This window comes from Pinus tabuliformis, chromosome 9 (assembly GCF_031772625.1).
Source record: "Pinus tabuliformis cultivar Carrire ecotype Pingquan chromosome 9, CPIR1, whole genome shotgun sequence".
Classification (NCBI taxonomy): Eukaryota; Viridiplantae; Streptophyta; class Pinopsida; order Pinales; family Pinaceae; genus Pinus; species Pinus tabuliformis.
The window spans coordinates 1419063889-1419081650 of record NC_142307.1 but is presented as its reverse complement, the minus strand read 5'-3'; positions in this window follow the sequence as shown (position 1 = coordinate 1419081650).

Sequence of the window (17762 nt, the reverse complement as noted above, 5' to 3'; positions counted from 1 at the left end):
CCTGAAGCTTCTGCAAAGGTGTCAGGATCATAATTTACTGGAGCTTGAGCCAGTAAAGAAGAGGCTCTCTCGAACTGAGAACGTGTGCGTCGCTGATCTGTAGGATCACCGACAAGATCACCTGCTGCATCTCGAGTAGCACGAACCCATTTTGGAAGCTCAGGAGCTGAAGGAGGATCCTGAGATGGTGGGGGAGGATTGTCATCCTCACTTTCATCATCTAAAGAAGAAATGTTTTCAAAGGTAGAAGAGATAGGGAGAGGTGGCACATCCGCCGAACTAGGCTCGCAGGGCGATATATTTTCATCAAATTTTACATCTCTTCTAATGATAACATTTTTGGACTTAAATGGAATAAGTCTATAACCTTTGACATCTTCAGAATATCCAACAAAAGTACATTTTTCACTCTTAGGTTCTAAAGCTTTATGCTTTTCATCTGGAATATGGGCCCACGCTTCACTTCCAAAAACACGAAAGTGACTTACATCTGGTTTGATTGAGCTCCATGCTTCTTCTGGAGTGATATTCTTTAAAGCCTTAGTAGGAGTGCGATTTATTATGTAATTTGCACAGTTAATTGCTTCTGCCCAAAAACTAAGACCAAGTCCTTTAGATTGTAGCATACAATTAGCCATTTCCTTTAAGGTGCGATTCTTCCTTTCAGCTACACCATTTTGTTGTGGAGTATATGGAACAGTATGTTGCATTTGAATTCCATTCTCAGTGCAATATTTGATGAATGTGTTTTTAACATATTCTCCGCCATTATCAGATCTTAACTTAAGAATTTGATGTCCAGATTGTTTTCAACAAAGGCCTTGAAGGCCAAAAAAGTGTTAAATACTTCACTCTTGAGTTTTAAGAAGTATAACCAAGTGCGTTTGGAGAAATCATCAATGAAAGTTAAGAAATACTTGTAGCCAGAAAATGACACAATAGGAAGTGGACCACATAAATCACTATGCACAAGCTGTAAAGGGGCTGAGGCGTGCCAAGAGGCATGTTTTTCAAAACTGTCCCGATGATGTTTTCCGAGTACACATCCGGAACAAACACCATCTCTGCAAGATACCATAGGAAGACCTGTCACCATATTTTCTTTACATAGATGCTCAAGGGAGCGATAGTTTAAGTGACCAAATTGCTCATCCCAAAGTTTGCTCACTTCATCGTTATGAGCAACAAATACTGAGGGAAGATTTGATGACCCAAAGTTGTGAAACTTATACAACCTTGTAGAATCATCATCAATGCCAGTAGCCAAAATCTGTTTAGGATCTCTTAAGTCCTTGATTACAACATCATGAGGTGAAAATTCAACAATTTTACCTTCACCTGAATGAGTTATCTGATATACAGATAGAAGGTTGCAGGATAAGGTTGGAACACATAATACATCATTAAACTGACCATTGTCTAGATGAACAGTTCCAGTCTCTACAACATTAAGAGATCTATCATCACCAACATATATATTTTTGGTGTTACAATCATTTAAAGAAGAAAACATGGCTTTGTTTTTTGCCATGTGATGAGAAGCTCCAGAATCAATGAGCCACTCATGAGAATGAGAAGAGGAAGATACATTTAATGCATAGCCAGACCGAGATGCTTGACAACCACATGCAGAAAGTGTCATTCCTGAAGATGAAGTTGAAGTTGAAGATTGCCCCAAATGGATGTTATGCTTCTTCATTGCTGCTTCCAAGGCTTCCATCTTCTTAAAGCATTTTGATTCTAAGTGGCCATCTCGATTACAAAAATTGCAATGTCTATCAGTCTTCTTCCCTTTGTTTTTATTTGTCTTATCATTTTGTTGAAATGATTTTTCATTTTGGGGTTGAAATTGCTTAGGACCCTTGTTTGGTTTAGGACCATTCTTTTTAGGATATGACTTCTTAGGATTCTTTGAATTTGGTTGCTGCTGGGCGGCTAACGCTTTCTTGGAAGAGTTTCCAAGATTAAGAAGACCAAGGTGTAAGAGTTTTTCTTGTTCTCTTATTAAAGAATCACAAAAAGAGTCAAAGGAAGGGGGCTTGTAGTCTGTTCCTTGAGAAATGAAGGCTTCTCTTGTAGAATGGAAGGTGGAAACAAACACAGAGTAGGCTGGTCCCAACTTTGTAAGAATGGAATAGATAAGGTTACTATCTTCTTTCTTAACTTTAACACCTTCCAAAAGATATCTAAGGGTCTTGAACTTGGACAAGAAATCTTCAATGCAAGAAAAATTATTAGGGTCCAATGTAAGCAACTCATTTTCAAGTTGATGGGCTCTAATTTCATTTTTAATCCCAAAAACTTTATTGATTTGTTTCATTGCTTCATCAGGAGTATCAATTTCTGCAATATGGAATCTAAGATCTGGAGAAATAGACATCCCTATCAATCCACGTGCTTGATCTTGCCTATTTTCCCATTTAGCAGCCTTATCTTCATCCTTCGGTTTCTTTTTTTGGCCTGAGGCTATTCTGTAGAGACCTTTACTTCTAAGTAAATCCTCAATGTAAGCCAACCATTAGAAGTAGTTGGTGTTGTCAAGGGTAACTTGGTATTGAATTTCCATTTCAATGGAAACTGAAGCTAAAGATGCTGAAAATAAGTGCTCCAATGGATAGATCTCGAAAAATTAGGCTGGTTTAAAAAAAACGGCTCTGAAAACGGCTTCCAGATGAAGAAGTTATGGCTTTTTGAAAAAAATTTGTTGAAGTTGCTGACGAAGTGCGGGAATGTGCGGAAATGAAAAATTCCGCCCCCACAAAATGGAGACTTGAACCCAAGACCTCTACTCTCTTAAAATAGCTTTGAACCAATTGATCTATACAAAAAATTTGAGAGAGAGAGAGGGGGGGGGGGGGGGGGGGTGCTTTGGGTTGCGTGCTTGCCTTGAGAAAGCTCTTTTTCCCTACAAAACAAAAAACACAAAACCCAACACGAACATGCAAAGAAAACTAACCTTATGGCTCGAAGTTAGCTTTAGCCAAAAAACTAAATATTTTCAAAAATGAACCTTGCGGCTCAAAGTTAGCTTTGGCCGGAAACTAAATATTTTCCTCAATGTTTCTGATTTTTTGAGATCACCCTAAGGCGCAGGGAAAAGAGCATACGCATGAGAAAAATCCTTCCTTTCTGTTTCTGATTAGCCCAGATCGCACAGAGTCGCAGGGAAAAGAACATACGCAGAAATGAAAGGTATAGATCCGGTAATAAAAAGGCTAAATAAACCGAAACCGAAATAAACAGAGAGAAAATAACAGTAAACTGCAAATAAACACTGTATACCTCCAGATCTTAAAAATGACGTAGCTAGGGCTACTAGAAACCTTTTCGCATGAAACGAAAGGGGTTCCTCACTAGAATAGATGCTCTCAACACAGCAGAGCAGTCCTCTCGGCCCGAAAGCAGTCAGAAACAACAAATCTAGGAAACGACAGTCGGATGCAGTTCTACCGGCTTCAGATTTGGATCACCAACAGACGCGGCCCTCAAATAGCTCTGATACCATGTAGGAATTTACAGGGTAAGTTCCTCAGACAGAACACCAAAAGGACACTGCTCACAACCAGATCACAGATCAATACACCAGTATTTTGACGTGGTTAAAACCCTCAAAGAGGGAAACAGTTCACGGCCTGAGCCAACGCGGCCACTTCAGGCAATTTATTAATAAAAGAATGAAAATTTACATATGTTTCTCTCATGCACGGATTACCCTACAAATGACCCTCCATGCGCTTTAAATAGAATTCATGGACCAATCGGGTGTCAAGCCACGGATCAAGTGTCGGTAATACCGAGGAGAGAATGAACCGTCGGATCACTACATATCGTGACCGTCGGATTGTAAGTTACAAAATGTACAACGGTAAAGAAACACACTTTACCTAACTCTACACTAGACCAAGTTGTACTTAACTATTTCCTATGTGTCGGAATATCCTAACAAAACTTCTCTTTATTAATGCTTCCAACTGTTACAGATTCAGCTCGCCCTATGGACTACTAGGCCTCTGCGCACTCAGGTGCAGAGCCTTATCCTACTCTACGACCCAAAACTAGACTTTACACTTCAGATACTCTGCTATGCTTCTATTGCATGATCATCAATTGATGTCTTACCTACTTAGAGCCTCACTCTATTTATACAATGATCTCTACAGCCGACATTACATTACAAAATTGAGGGCAGACAACCCTATGACTCATTTATAAGCTATGTGCTCCGCGCCCATAAAATGTGGAGTCTTTACATCGGGGTTACAACTTTTGACCAAAATCTAGGCTCTAAGCCCCAAAACTTCCCTTGGGGGATCCCGCGCCCAACAGGCCCCCAACACAAACATCGTGACTCGCCCTCGAGTCACTCTGTCGGTGTAGAGATCTTTGCACAAAGACCTCCAAACTTTGCCTGGATCATTGTAAGATCAGCAGCGCAGTGAGCAGCTGCCTGCTGCACTTCTTGGATGTGTTGTTCAGAGATCGATGTAGCTGAACTGCTTCCCTGAACCTGTTCTTATGTTCCTTGCATCTGCGCGAGCTTTGCTTCAATAGAGGCGGTAATGACATACGCCTCATCAATCCCTGGTTGTAAGCGCACCTTCAAAATGATTTCCTTATGCCAAGCAACATCCACCTGCTCCTTAAGCGCTTTCGCCTGCAGCATTCGCGCAAGCCTCTATGTAAGGGCAACTGTCTGTGCCGTCCCTTTTACTTCATCATATTTCTGTTGTAGCTTGCGTGCCTTTGTTTCTAGGCGATGTATGTACGAGTCCTCCTGTAGAGTGGTGAGAACCTCGAACAAATCCTTAAACAGCCTTGTGCAGTCTTTCACTGCATTGTTGACCTCCGCTATTGCCATTGTAATCATGCTGGCACATTGTTCCTTGACCTCTGGTGGAGTTGAAGGTTGTGCCTTCAATTGCAATTCGGCTATCTGGAGGTTCAGTTCTAGCTCAACCTTGGCCATCTCTTCCTTTGCCTCACGCACCCCTGCTGCAAGTTTCCGGATGTGTGCCTCCACTGGTTCCTTTGCTTGGATGGCCAGCTATGGGACCATCTGGTAGGTTTCCTCGACCACCTGCACTAGTTGTTGGTTCTGTGCCACTACCTCGTCATGCTGCAGACTCAACTATTCAATGTTGATGCACTGCTTGCTCATGACTTGGAGTGCGTGACCCTCCCTCGCTCGCAATTCTGCAGTAACTCCATCCAAGTGTCATTTCTTGGACATCCCTTTGTAATTTATAACACCTTTTGAATTTGAATTCGATCGTTCCCCCCACATTCGGTCCATTAATACTCACTTGGCGGCAGTTTTTCAAGAATCTAGCCCATAAAGTTCGCCTTAAATGCCTGTCGCCTGCTCCATTTGGTCTCAAACGAAGCATCACATCGTGAATAGTGACTGTAATGGTTACTTTCAAGCTGACCTGCGCAGCAGCAACTACCCTCACGCTGTCGCGGACCCTGTGACACTTCAGTACTGCGCGCAGACCTGACATCACGTAGCTTCTGGGTAGAGTAATTTATAGTCCCGCACCTCCTTTTAGCTGCCTGGAGTGCTAAGATTGTGCTTCTGTTGACTAGTCAGATGGTCGGGCCACATGTGTATGCCTTCAAACGACTATCACTGACTTTTCCTTAGAAGAGTTCTCCATTTAACTTTACCAACTACACCGCGCCACCATCTGTGATCTCCTTAATAACATATGGTCCGAGCCAATGCATTTTGAGCTTCCCTGGGAAATTATCGAACTTACTATCATACAATAACACCAAATCATTCACCTTAAAGGTGCGCAACATAATATGTCGATCGTGCCAAGCCTTTTCGCGCTGCTTTTGGACCTGCTGGTGAAATCCAACCAAAAATCGTTCTTCTTCGAGCTCCTCAAACTGCGCGAGCCTTTCTTCCAGGGCTCCGCGATCCATAACACCTGTGAGCGCCACTATGCGCAGACTAGGCACGTTGTGCTCCATAGGCATTACAGCTTCCACTCCATAGACAAGCCTAAAAGGTGTATGTCCCGTCAGTTTCTTGCATGTCGTCCTATAAGCCCATAATATTGCGGGTACATGCAGGTCCTAATCACTTCGCTGCGTATTGCATACCTTGTTCAGCGCGTTGCACACCTTGTTGAATGCTTCCGCGTGGATAACCTTCTGCGTGATTATTCTTCCTACATAATGTTTCCCCAACATTAATAGCCATTTGCACATTTGTTCCCCCAACACACGTTTATTGATCAAACCTTTCAGCGCGGAGTTCATGTGCATCCATGTAGGTTTTTTTCCATATGCCTGCGTCCACCTGGCTAGACTCGCACGCAGATCATCCCGTCCATTGCATTTGTCTGTCAATCACACCCTAGGCTTCCTAAATCGTAAGTGCATCATTCCCCTACACTCGTGCTAATCATCAAAGCTCCCTTTGTGCATACCCCACCATCTCGCACGCGTAGCACAATACCCAATCCAAGGCCTGGAAGCCTTGGTTTTTCCTGGCACCTCCCTTTCAAATTTATTCAAGGTGTCTACCTCATTTAGACCATAATAAGTAGGCAGGTCTCTTACTTCTCTCAATACGCAACGCAACGACCTTGTCATCATATTACAATTCAGTGTAGTTACCTCATGTAACCGATTTTTCCATCGCTCTGTCTCCTTGTCTAAATCCGAAGTACAGGAACTTTTGCACTCCTATGCAATCCACCCATCCGCGGTAGGATTCACCCAGTCTTGGTTTCGCACTGTTATCTTACAAATGCAGTCCAAATCATCATCACTTTCATAGTCATGCACTGGCTCCGTATAGCGCGGTCCTTCAGCAGGGTCTAGGGGTATAATTACGCGTAGTGACTTCTTTTCAAAATTCATTTTTCGTTTTTTCAGATTAATCATCCCGTTCATGTTAGTGGCCCAATCAATTCCCAAGAGCGCGGTGTAGGGATTGTTGTCATCAACAATCTTTATTACTTCAAAGTCTACCAACACGCTCGCTCCCTCAATGTCCATAGTTATTCCCTGCAATCACCCCATGGGTATTATTTTCGACTGGTTCGTCATTCGTAGTTGAATAGGAGACCATTGCAGTGTAGGTCTCCCCATTCGCTCCCATGTCTGCTTCGGCAAAACATTCGCATCCGATCCTAAATCCAGGATAACTTGATCCATCTCATATTCTCCGATTTGCACGGTAAGTCTCATCTCTCTTCCTGTTCTTATCTTATCTTTTCCAATCCTCCTGACTATGCACGGTTCTCCTGGCGCGGTCCTAGCGTATCTGATAATGAGTTCCTGTAACCCTTTTACTACCTTACTATCACGCAGTAGCTTCATACATGTCTCCAGGAACGTTGTGAGCATGGAGGGGTCCATCTCCGGCTCCATTCTATCTTTGCTTCCTGAAGTGGAGGCCTCAGCGAAGCTCTTCTTAGCTTCCATGAAGGTTTCCCGAGTGCGCTCCAAATCAAACTTTGCTTCTTTCGCTGGAGCTTTGCGAACCCAAGTACTATCTTCTGGTTGTTTGCCTTTGTCATCTCCCATTGCAATTCCACTTCAGAGCACAATGTTTACATTCGGATCTTCCTCGTGCGACTCAGACCTCATCATCTGCAGGTTCTGAGTCGGGGGAGGTGGTAGCGCTCCTTTGTCGCGTATCCTAGCTATCAGTGTAGGACAATCTTCGGTCTCGTGATCAAACAAGTTGCAATACAAACATGATGGACGCGTTGGATTTGTACAATCGCGGGCATAATGTCCTAGCCCTCCGCAATTGTAGCATATCAATTGTCCGCGACCTCTTCCAGGTCCTCCTCCACCTCGGCCTCGTCCGCGCCCCTAAAATCCTGTTCACGCCATTCCTGTATTTTGATCAAGGGGCCACGTTTCGGCCTGAACTCTGTAGGTGGGAGTTCTATCCATCATTAACTCATAGCTTCTACAAGTGCGCTCATCGTGTCCTACCGATCTACAAAAGTTGCAGAACAATTGTTGTGAATTTTGCGTATACTTCTGTAACAAATGGCAGTTGTCTGTGGCATGTTTTCCAGCTATTTGACAAATTGCGCACCACAAAACAAGTGTCGTGCTACGTCCTGCTTACGCTTTCGGTCTTGAGGGCATCGACCCTCCTACAAGGTAATTTGCAAAAATTGGGCAGTGGTCTTTATCATGACCCTGACCCTTGCATTTTACGCACCATACCTCTTCACGCACTTCTAGTCGAGCTGTCCTGTCCTGTTTTAGACTCTACATCTCAAGGCATAAACTCTTCAGCTCCGCATGGATTTGTTGAACTCCCAAGTTAGGATCCTGCATCAGGGTCTCATGTAGCCTCATCGTGATCTCTAAGGCCTCTGCCTGGGTTGTTAATTTCCACTGCAATAGTGCACTCCTCAGATGTGGCATTAGCGACGCTACAAACCATTCGCGACGTTGTCCATCCCTCAGGTTCATATTAGCTTCGTGAATCATGCATTTCAGCCTCTGATCCAACTCCCAAGGAGTCTAGCCTGGTAGCTTTGTGATCTCTTTGAATCCAATGATCGACTGTGCTTCAGACTTCGCCCTGCTAAATTCTTTGTTTAGCATTACTTGGATATCTGCGATTCCCGCATTTGGATTATCATTGGAGTGCTTAATATACTAGGTTAGCGCGCGGTCCTGCAAGGTGCTAACTAGGGTCGCTTTCTTTATATTGTCATCTGTAACTCCTTGCACTTCCCATACAGCCCTTACCACGAACCAGAATTGGTCTAAATCCTCATTTCCTAAACCCTTGAACACATGAAACTTCATTGTGCTTGCCATATTGAATCACGGTGGTGGTGGAGGTGGTACGGGTGAAGATGGAGGTGATGGCTGTGAAGCTGGCGGCGGTGGTATTTGCGGAATTCTTTGCCTTATCAGATGGATCGCACTTTGCGAGCTCTTCCTCGTCCCCTCACGGAGGTGAAATCAAGGGGCTAGTTTCGGGTCCCTTACTTCCTTCGTTCCTGTAAGCTTTTCCACTTCGCGTAGCCCCGAACATCAAGGTAACTGCATAACCCTCTTTTTGCACAATAGCATTTTAATCCAAGTATTCAAAGACTTTACATACTTACCTCATGGTCCTTTGAGAAAGCGTCGCTCTGCCTCGCTATAGCTAACTAAGGTGTCAACCGCGAACTCAGTAATGAATCCTCCTATAATCTGATCGAGCCAATGATCAACGGTGCATGCAATCTTATCCTCCGATGCTTCCAACCTTTGCACTAACTCTGGGGTCCACACAATAGGATTGTCGAGTTTCCACCTTCCTTGGCTATCTGCTAGCTTTGCGATCCACTCGTACAACTCAATAGGGAAAGACGCGAAGAAGATTTCGTGGATCTTTATGTATAGGTAGCAGTCTAACCACTTCCTTTTGTCCGTCACGAGTTCTTGTTCTCCTGTGGCGTGAACTTATGAATTCTTCTGTCCAACTAGCCTTCAATTTACTTCTTAGTTGGATTCCAATGATATGACATCAGACATCTCTATGCAGATTCAGGTCCCGGAAACAGAACCATTTGTTGGCTTGAAGGGCCCTGACCTAGGTTCGGAGTTAATTAGCCAAACAAATCCCTACACTACTGGCCCTTTCAGCATCAGCCCGCGGTGCGCGGACTGAAGTCTCACCTGAAGCAGTATGGGGGGATGCTGGAACCAAGTTTTTGCACCCTTGAGTTGTCTGAGGTGTCGATTTAGTCCAATTGTGCCTACCTTCGCGCATATCACTTCGCGCAATGTGCTGACCTGCGAGACCTTCGCGATCTGTTATAATTGTCTTTGTGCAACCCTAACCAGGGGCTGAGGTGATTTCACGCTACTATGGCAACGATCTGCGCTATTTCCACAAAATATACCATGGATCTTACTTATCTTCTTAAGGATCTTTGTTAACTTCGCATAAACAGATACTTTATCTCACATTCACTTAATTATGACAGTCACATATGTTCACGCATCATATAAACAGTAGAAATGAAATTCATACCCAATACATTCAATGCAGAAAATAGGAAATAAATGCACAGGAATGATATAACACTTCTCTTTATTAATGCTTCCAACTGTTACAAATTCGCCTCGCCCTGCGCACTCAGTTGCAGACTACTGGGCCTCTGTGCACTCAGCTGTGGACTACTAGGCCTCTGCGCACTTAGTTGCAGAGCCTTCTCCTACTCTACGACCCAAAACTAGACTTGATACTTCGGATACTTCACTATGCTTCTATTCCATGATCATCAATTGATGTCTTAACTACTTAGAGCCGACATTACATTACAAAATTGAGGGCAGACAACCGTATGACTCATTTACAAGTTATGCACTTTGCGCCCAGAAAATGCGGAGTCTTTACATCGGGGTTACAACTTTTGACCAAAATCTGGGCTTTAAGCCCCAAAAATTCCCTTGGGGGATCCCGCGCCCAACAGTGGTTGCTCCACAACTTTCTGAGACTGCTTCTTAGGCTTCTTCTAGGGGTGCATGTTGAGAGGTAATTCATCCTCCCTCTTAACCACCAAGTCTCTAACCTTTGCTTTGATCCTTGAGGCTTTGCATGCATTTTTGACCTCGAGAGCATACAGGTTCTTGACTCGCACACCGATTTGTTTCACCTGTCCCGAGGCGATGTGTCTAAGGAAAACCTTTCCCTTACTAAAAATCACATCATAGCCATGGTCTTCCAAGATCATGATAGAAACAAGATTCTTCTTTAGTCCTAGAACATAAATCACATCTGTGATTCTGAGAGGGGAGCCAGACTCCCCCTGAGAGGTAAATGTACTGATCCTGGTAGCGTTATACCTCTCGTCATCTCCAAACTCTATGTTCTCCTTGAGGTCTTTCTCCTCAAAGTCACTGAAGAGATCTCTATTCCTCATCATATGGAATGAGGCACTGCTATCGAGATACCACACGCTTCTCATTATAGCGCTAGTCATGCATGAAATGAGAGTGAAATCAAGTTCAAATTGTGAAGCTAGAGCTTCACCTGTTGCCACTACTACAGAGTCCTTCTTGCTTGCTTTCTTTTGTGGGAAATTTGTGGCATAGTGCCCGTACTCGTGATAGTGAAAACACTTGACTTTCGACAAGTCATTCTTCTTGCCGCCCGCCTCGCCTTGGGACTTCTTTCCCTTAGATTTCTTTTCTTTTCTCACTAATGCAAAGTCCTCTTCCACTTCTTTGGAAGAGGTCCCATCTCTGGTGTTCCGCCGAATCTCTTCCTGTACCAAATCCGACCACAGCCACTCCCAATTTAGTAGCTTTTCCATCCCATTAACAGAGTCCTGGTAACTATTCCAACTCTTGGGAAGTCCTAGAAGAGCTAGGCTCACCATATCATCTTCGGAAACGGTAATCTCGACACTTCCAATATCATCCCGACAATGGTTGAACTTGGTCAAGTAATTCGGAATTGAGTTGCCTTTCTCCATCTTGATCTTTTTGAGTTTGTCCTTCAGTGCCAACTTCATATGGTCACTGCTATTTGAAATAGGTCTGTCAATGCCTTCCACATTGAGTATGGAGTATCCTTGTCGTGGAGACTCGAGACAATGTGGTCTCGAACTCCTTCCAGGAAAATCCTTCTCGCTTTTGCCACACACTTTCTCCATTCTGCCATATCTTTAGCATCTGATGTTGGAGGCTTAGGAATGTCATTATCTATGAATTCCCTAAGGCAATTGTCTTCTAGCACTGCCTCCATCCTGTCCTTCCAAGCTATGTAATTCGAGCTGCCCTCCAAGGCATACTCAAGTCGCAAACTGTAGAATGACATATTGCTACTCTGAAGTATGAACTTGCAAATTCAATTTTCACTTGCACAACAAACTCGAATTCTCCTCTTCTATATTGTCTTCAGCTCCGATACCATGTAGATTTTTACTATAGATTCAACAACTTATGTGATATACTAAAACATGAGACAAAAATATACTCTACTCTCGAAAACCAAAATTAATCGATGAAAATAATAAGTAGATAAAGAAGAATATCAATCACACATAACACAATATTTTTCTAGGGAAAGAAATTTCTCAAAACATTGACTATCTATATTGCATTAACCAGAAGATCTAAGAAGAAAATACAATGCTTGTTTAACTTGAACAATTCCCGCACAAGTATAATTTATCTCCCTACTTCACAAGCCAGCTCAAGCTAACACTTAACCAATTTTGCTGCCTGCCAAGCCCCTACTTCCTTGCGCAATTCCTAAGAGAATTAGCCCATATTTAATTGAGAAATCCACTCTCCATAAATGTGCAATCCAAACATAGGTCCTCAACTGATTGCATGCACCATTTGTACATCTCCGAAAATTATACAACTGATAGTACACTGTCCTTGAACTCTAATCTCAACTGGGTCTTCCTCCGAACTGACATGCATGAATTATTTATGAGTGAATCTTCAGTTGACTGGTGTGGTATTAGTGATGTACTCGTGCACTAATCTACTACTAGACCTCTACTAGTTTCTCCAACAATTATAACTAGTTTAACTGACTATAACTTAGTTAGACTAAGTTATCTAATTACAACTCAAAAGAACTCAACCTGGGCCCCTAAAATTTAGGGATCACTCTACATGACTCTAAATAGACTTCCAACTTGAATTTCCTAAGTCAATTTAACTTAATTAACTATTACAAGTTGATACGAGAAAATTGATTTAACTCACAATTTAATTCAAGGACAAATGAAATTGGAATTTCTATATGCTATTTTAAACATTTCTTGTTGTTATTTTCAACGTGATTTCCTAGAATAGTGGAGGAATTAAAAATGGTTGTTGTGTCTTGTGCTTGGGCTTGGAATTACGGGTGGTCCTAAGGACCTTTGTTAATAGACCCTTGACGACAACGCATTCATTGTCAGGACATGTTGCATCGGGTTGTTGAGGACCAAGATAGTAATATCACCTAGAAAACTCATAAACTAAGGGGACTATAAATAACAAAACCAAATATAAATAATGCCCAAGAGAACATGGATTGCCGGGGATGTTTTTTACGACTTATAGTGAAATGGAGCAACCAAAGGGAGGCAAATAAAGGATTCGAGGCAGTGTCCAACAACCATCAAAAGGTAGGAAGACCAAAACCAATGCTCACCCCCACTGTGCTCTAATATCTACATAAAAGCAACCACCAAACATAAGCTAAACCACTAAAGAAGTTGTTAGAAAAGAGGGAATTGAACATAGGATGAGTTACCCAAAGCTGGTCAGCCCACCGGGCTTGAACCTACATCGTCACTAGAGTATTTGAGAGCTCTTCCACTATTGTCCTTTACCTTCTCCCTTCGTTGATGTTCAATGTCCAACATTGGTGTTGGAGATTAACATCCCCAGAAGTTAAGCCTCTAGGAATTACCATGCATGCCAAGCCTAGGCCATGGAGATAAGTTGTCATTCGCACCAAAAACACATAGCCTGCCACCCAACCCTGAACCATCGTAGTAGGATACGAGCCCTACACTACCTGTTGCATGCAAACACATAGCCTTCCACCCAACCCTAAACCGTCGTAGCATGATACGGGCCCCACACTACCTGTTGCATAGAGGAATTGTCCCACATGTGGTGGTGGGAGTGTGTCACAAGCATAGTAGTTAAACATGAGACCAAGGTCTCTCAACCTAGAGCGCTCAGATGGAGAGTAGTTTACCATGATATTGTGAAGGGAGGTAATAATTGTTTGCATATGTGACTGCATGGGGTGGGTTGGGCATGCCAACCCCACTCTTAAATGCGATGGGAGGTGGTGGGGTGGCGGTTCCCCCCACCTCCATTGTCTCAATTTCCAACACACCGATCGAGGGGTAAGACAATAAACTTTATAGAATAAACACATCTTACTTTAATTATTTATTTTTTTAAATTATAAATGTAACTCTCTTTATTTTTGGCATGGTTGAATTGTTTTAAAAATTTTCCGTTTTTCAATTACTCAACACAATGGGAAGAAAACACTATTATTATTATTATTATTATTATTATTATTTTATTTTTTTTAAAACTTGGTAAGAATAATTTTGGATAAATGAAATTGCAAAATAAAATTGTAGTTAGCTATTCAAAGACATTAATTCCATTTTTGCATCGAAAGGCGCTCTCCAACCCAATATGGTAGAGATGTTGTAATGTAATGTCTTGTTTAATGTTTAGACTCAGTTAAATTACTTAAAAACAAAAATAAAATAATTAAAATAATTAATAATTTGTAATTATCGATAAAACTTTTTGACTTAGTCAAATTACATAAAAATAAAATAAAAAACATAAAATTAATAATTAAACCAACATAGATCCATCTGAATTTCGAATCTACCAAGTAGAAGATCAAATCTCTTGAAATGCAAACCTCTTTTAAAGTGAAAAGAGATTTAATCCCCCTCAACACTCGGTAGATTCAGATCAAGATAGATCTCCACTGACTACACACACACACACACACAAAATGAAATGCTCCATTTTGCATTCAAAAGAGGGCTAGTTTCAAGGCCACAACATTTTGCATCCTTCAATGTTTTAAGAGGCTTCACAGTTCCAATACATCCACAAGAGTATTTTCATGTCTCTGTAGGATCTTCGAACTACAATTATACACTAATATCTATTACATTCTTTAGAAAAAATTCTTAAATACAAAACATATATGCAAAACATTTTTCAAAGCTTGGAATTTTCATACTCCAAATGACCCAGCTTCTGCTAGTGTGTCCATTTTTTCCTCTGTTGATGTGTGCACCTCTGCTCCTTGCTCATTTGGTCATCTAGCCTCTTTCCTTGGGTAGTCTTCATTATGCTCTAGCTCCTCCTACTCCAACGCGCTCACTTTGTTTGGGGATGCTTCCACTTCATTCAATTTGTGATTCATAATTGCCATTTTCTTATCCATTTTTTTTGCAACCATTCAATTTTTTTCTCCAATAATCCAGCTTTGCATCCTTCTCTTGCTCTGCTATTTTAGTTCTCCTATTCGTTAATTCTATCAGTGACACCACTGTCTTCTTCAAATTGTCAATGGACTATCACAAGTGTTTTTGGTCCAGTGCACTCAAATGTTCCTTTGTGGATGCCATTTCCATCAACTTGTAACTCAATACTCTTGGCAGTATGAAGAGCCAGCTCCTTCTTGCAGCTTACATTGCACTCATAGTTGAACTTGTTACATAAACAAATGAGACTCGATGTTTGAGTCAATGTCACCCGCAAAAATAATTTATTGCCACAATTACCCAAATAAAATCATTCGAGGCAATCCATTGCCACCAAGAGATTCAATTCACAATCTATTCTGAATTGGGTGTCTTCTAAGTCCAATGCTCGAATTCTAAAGGCTTGTTCCAAGTGATTAATTGAGAATGTAGCTTGTTTGTTACCCTTCTCCACATATGTGCTTTCCCTCGCCATCTGGCTCACTGTCTCACCCTTCGATTTTTGTAGTGAATGCCAAAGCTCCTTCTGTACACATACCTGACTTGCGTATTAAATACCAAGCCCCCCCGTTAAATGAAGCATTGCCTAGAATTATAATAAATGATATGTCAGATTCTTCAGGCCCCCCAATCACTTCTCGGTGGCTTGTTTCACATTTTTGATGGTTGGAATGACCATCTTTGGCAACCATAAACCATTTTGGACTCCTCATGGAAGAGGGGAAAATATGTTTTCTAAATAATCTAGGTCCATTACGCCTTGATTTTAATTGTTCCATTATTAGCTAGCTCGTCTGTTTTTGAATTCAAATGCTTGTACACACGATATAACTCTATCACTTCAAATTTCTTCAACTGCAGGGCAATCCTTTGGAGTATTGCGACATTGACATCTTCCTCCACCTTTAGCTTGTTGACTTGTTTTATGCGATCAATCAATCTTAGAAAACCAACAATATCTTTATATCTTTGATGATTGCTAATTCCAATCCTCTCCAAAGAGTCAAATATTCAGCCTGACTACCTAATCCTCAAGTGAATTGAATCACTCTTTGATCATCGAGACAAAGAATGATCCATCTCGTTCCTGCCAACCTAAAAAATGTTTTACAAAGCTTTAATTTTTAATCTATATTGATTATATTTTTTTTTTCCCCTGGGAAAAAGTCGTAATTTCTATTAAGGATAAGAAATTACATTTTGCATATGCCGAAGCATTCATGTACAGGCAGCAGTGCCTACCAAGATCAGTCTGTAGACTGTATAACCAAAATTTAAAACTTCAGTCTCCTCGCAGGGAGCTGTCCAAAATTGTTACTAAAAGTGTTTCAAAATAGATGATCATTGCTCTTCGCAGAGAGCCATATAGTACTAGATATGTATAACTATTTACAGCAAAAATAAAACAAGTGTAAAAACTGTAAGTGGGCTTTTTAAAGCCCATGTTCCATCTGATCATCAAAGGGTCTATGATAGTACTGATAGAATGACCCTTCAACCTCCTCCTGAATCAGCCAGTTGTCTCCTTGCCTGTGCGCTGCCTCTTTTGAGAGATGGTCAGCAGTTGTGTTTTGTTCCCTGTAGATATGACGACAAACAAATGAATCAAAAGAAGTTATCAGCCTCTTTGCTTCATCAAGAATGTGCCTCAATGAATAAGCATGACAATGAGATGCATCAGACAACCAATTGCATACTATTTTAGAGTCACCAAACAGCTGGAGGTGTCTACAGTGTTTTTGTATGGCAAAGCAAATGAGGTGCTTGGCAGTACAAAGTTCAGCATAGTTATTAGTTCCTCTACCAAGGTTTATTTGAATTTTATAGCTGTGTGAATCATTGAGGTGTAGAATTGCTCCTCCCCCACAGCCCATTTCCTGAGCTGAACCATCGAAAAAACCCCAAGGTATGGATTTGTCAATATCCATTTGTCTCATAATGCGAACAGGGCCACCGTGTACGTCATCAGGTATCAAGTTATACTCCGCAATGGTATGGAGAAGGATGGTCGGCCAATGGGGGACTCTTTGGTTAAAAATGGCCTGATTCCGGGCAATCCAAATTGCCCAGCATGCAAGTAGTGGAATGTTAATGGCTTTCCCCGAATGTTCAGAATTCCAGTTCTCCCATGCATCCAAGATATTGTGTCCATGCCAGTGTTTCAGCTGCGGGAAATGAGAGGAGAGTTCATTCCAGAAGTGAGATGAGATGCTGCAGGTTAAAAATAAGTGAGAAGTGCTTTCTTCCTCCTGATGACAGAGATGGCAGCGGAAGGGCCCGTGGAAGGAGCGCTTCATCAGATTGGTGCCTGTAGGAACTTTGTCGAAGATGATATTCCACATGAGCAGTCGTGTACGAGGGGCAGATTTGAGTTTCCATATAGTCTTCCATGTGGGCTGAATAACAGGAGGTTTATGAGACTCCATGAGCTTTAGATAGCCTAGCTTCGGGGTATAAATACCATGTTTAGAGTAAGCCCATATGATTTCGTCTGGTCCTTCAGTGAGTCTGATATGTGCTTGTGAAAGTGCATCCGTGTATTCTGCCCATTCACCATGCCATTGTGCCGGGATGTCTAATGCTAGAGCGTTTGTCCAGGCTTGATGGAGGAAAGTGGAGTTTGCCTGATCCCCAATGTGCATGATGTGTGTGATACCCCTGTTATTTAGGTGTTCGATAAGGCCTTCTGAGAGTCTGTGGGTGTTTCCACATCCCACCCAAGGGTCCAGGCCTATTCGGACAGCATTTCCAGCCTTAATGCGCCATGTTAGACTTTCTCGCAGTAAT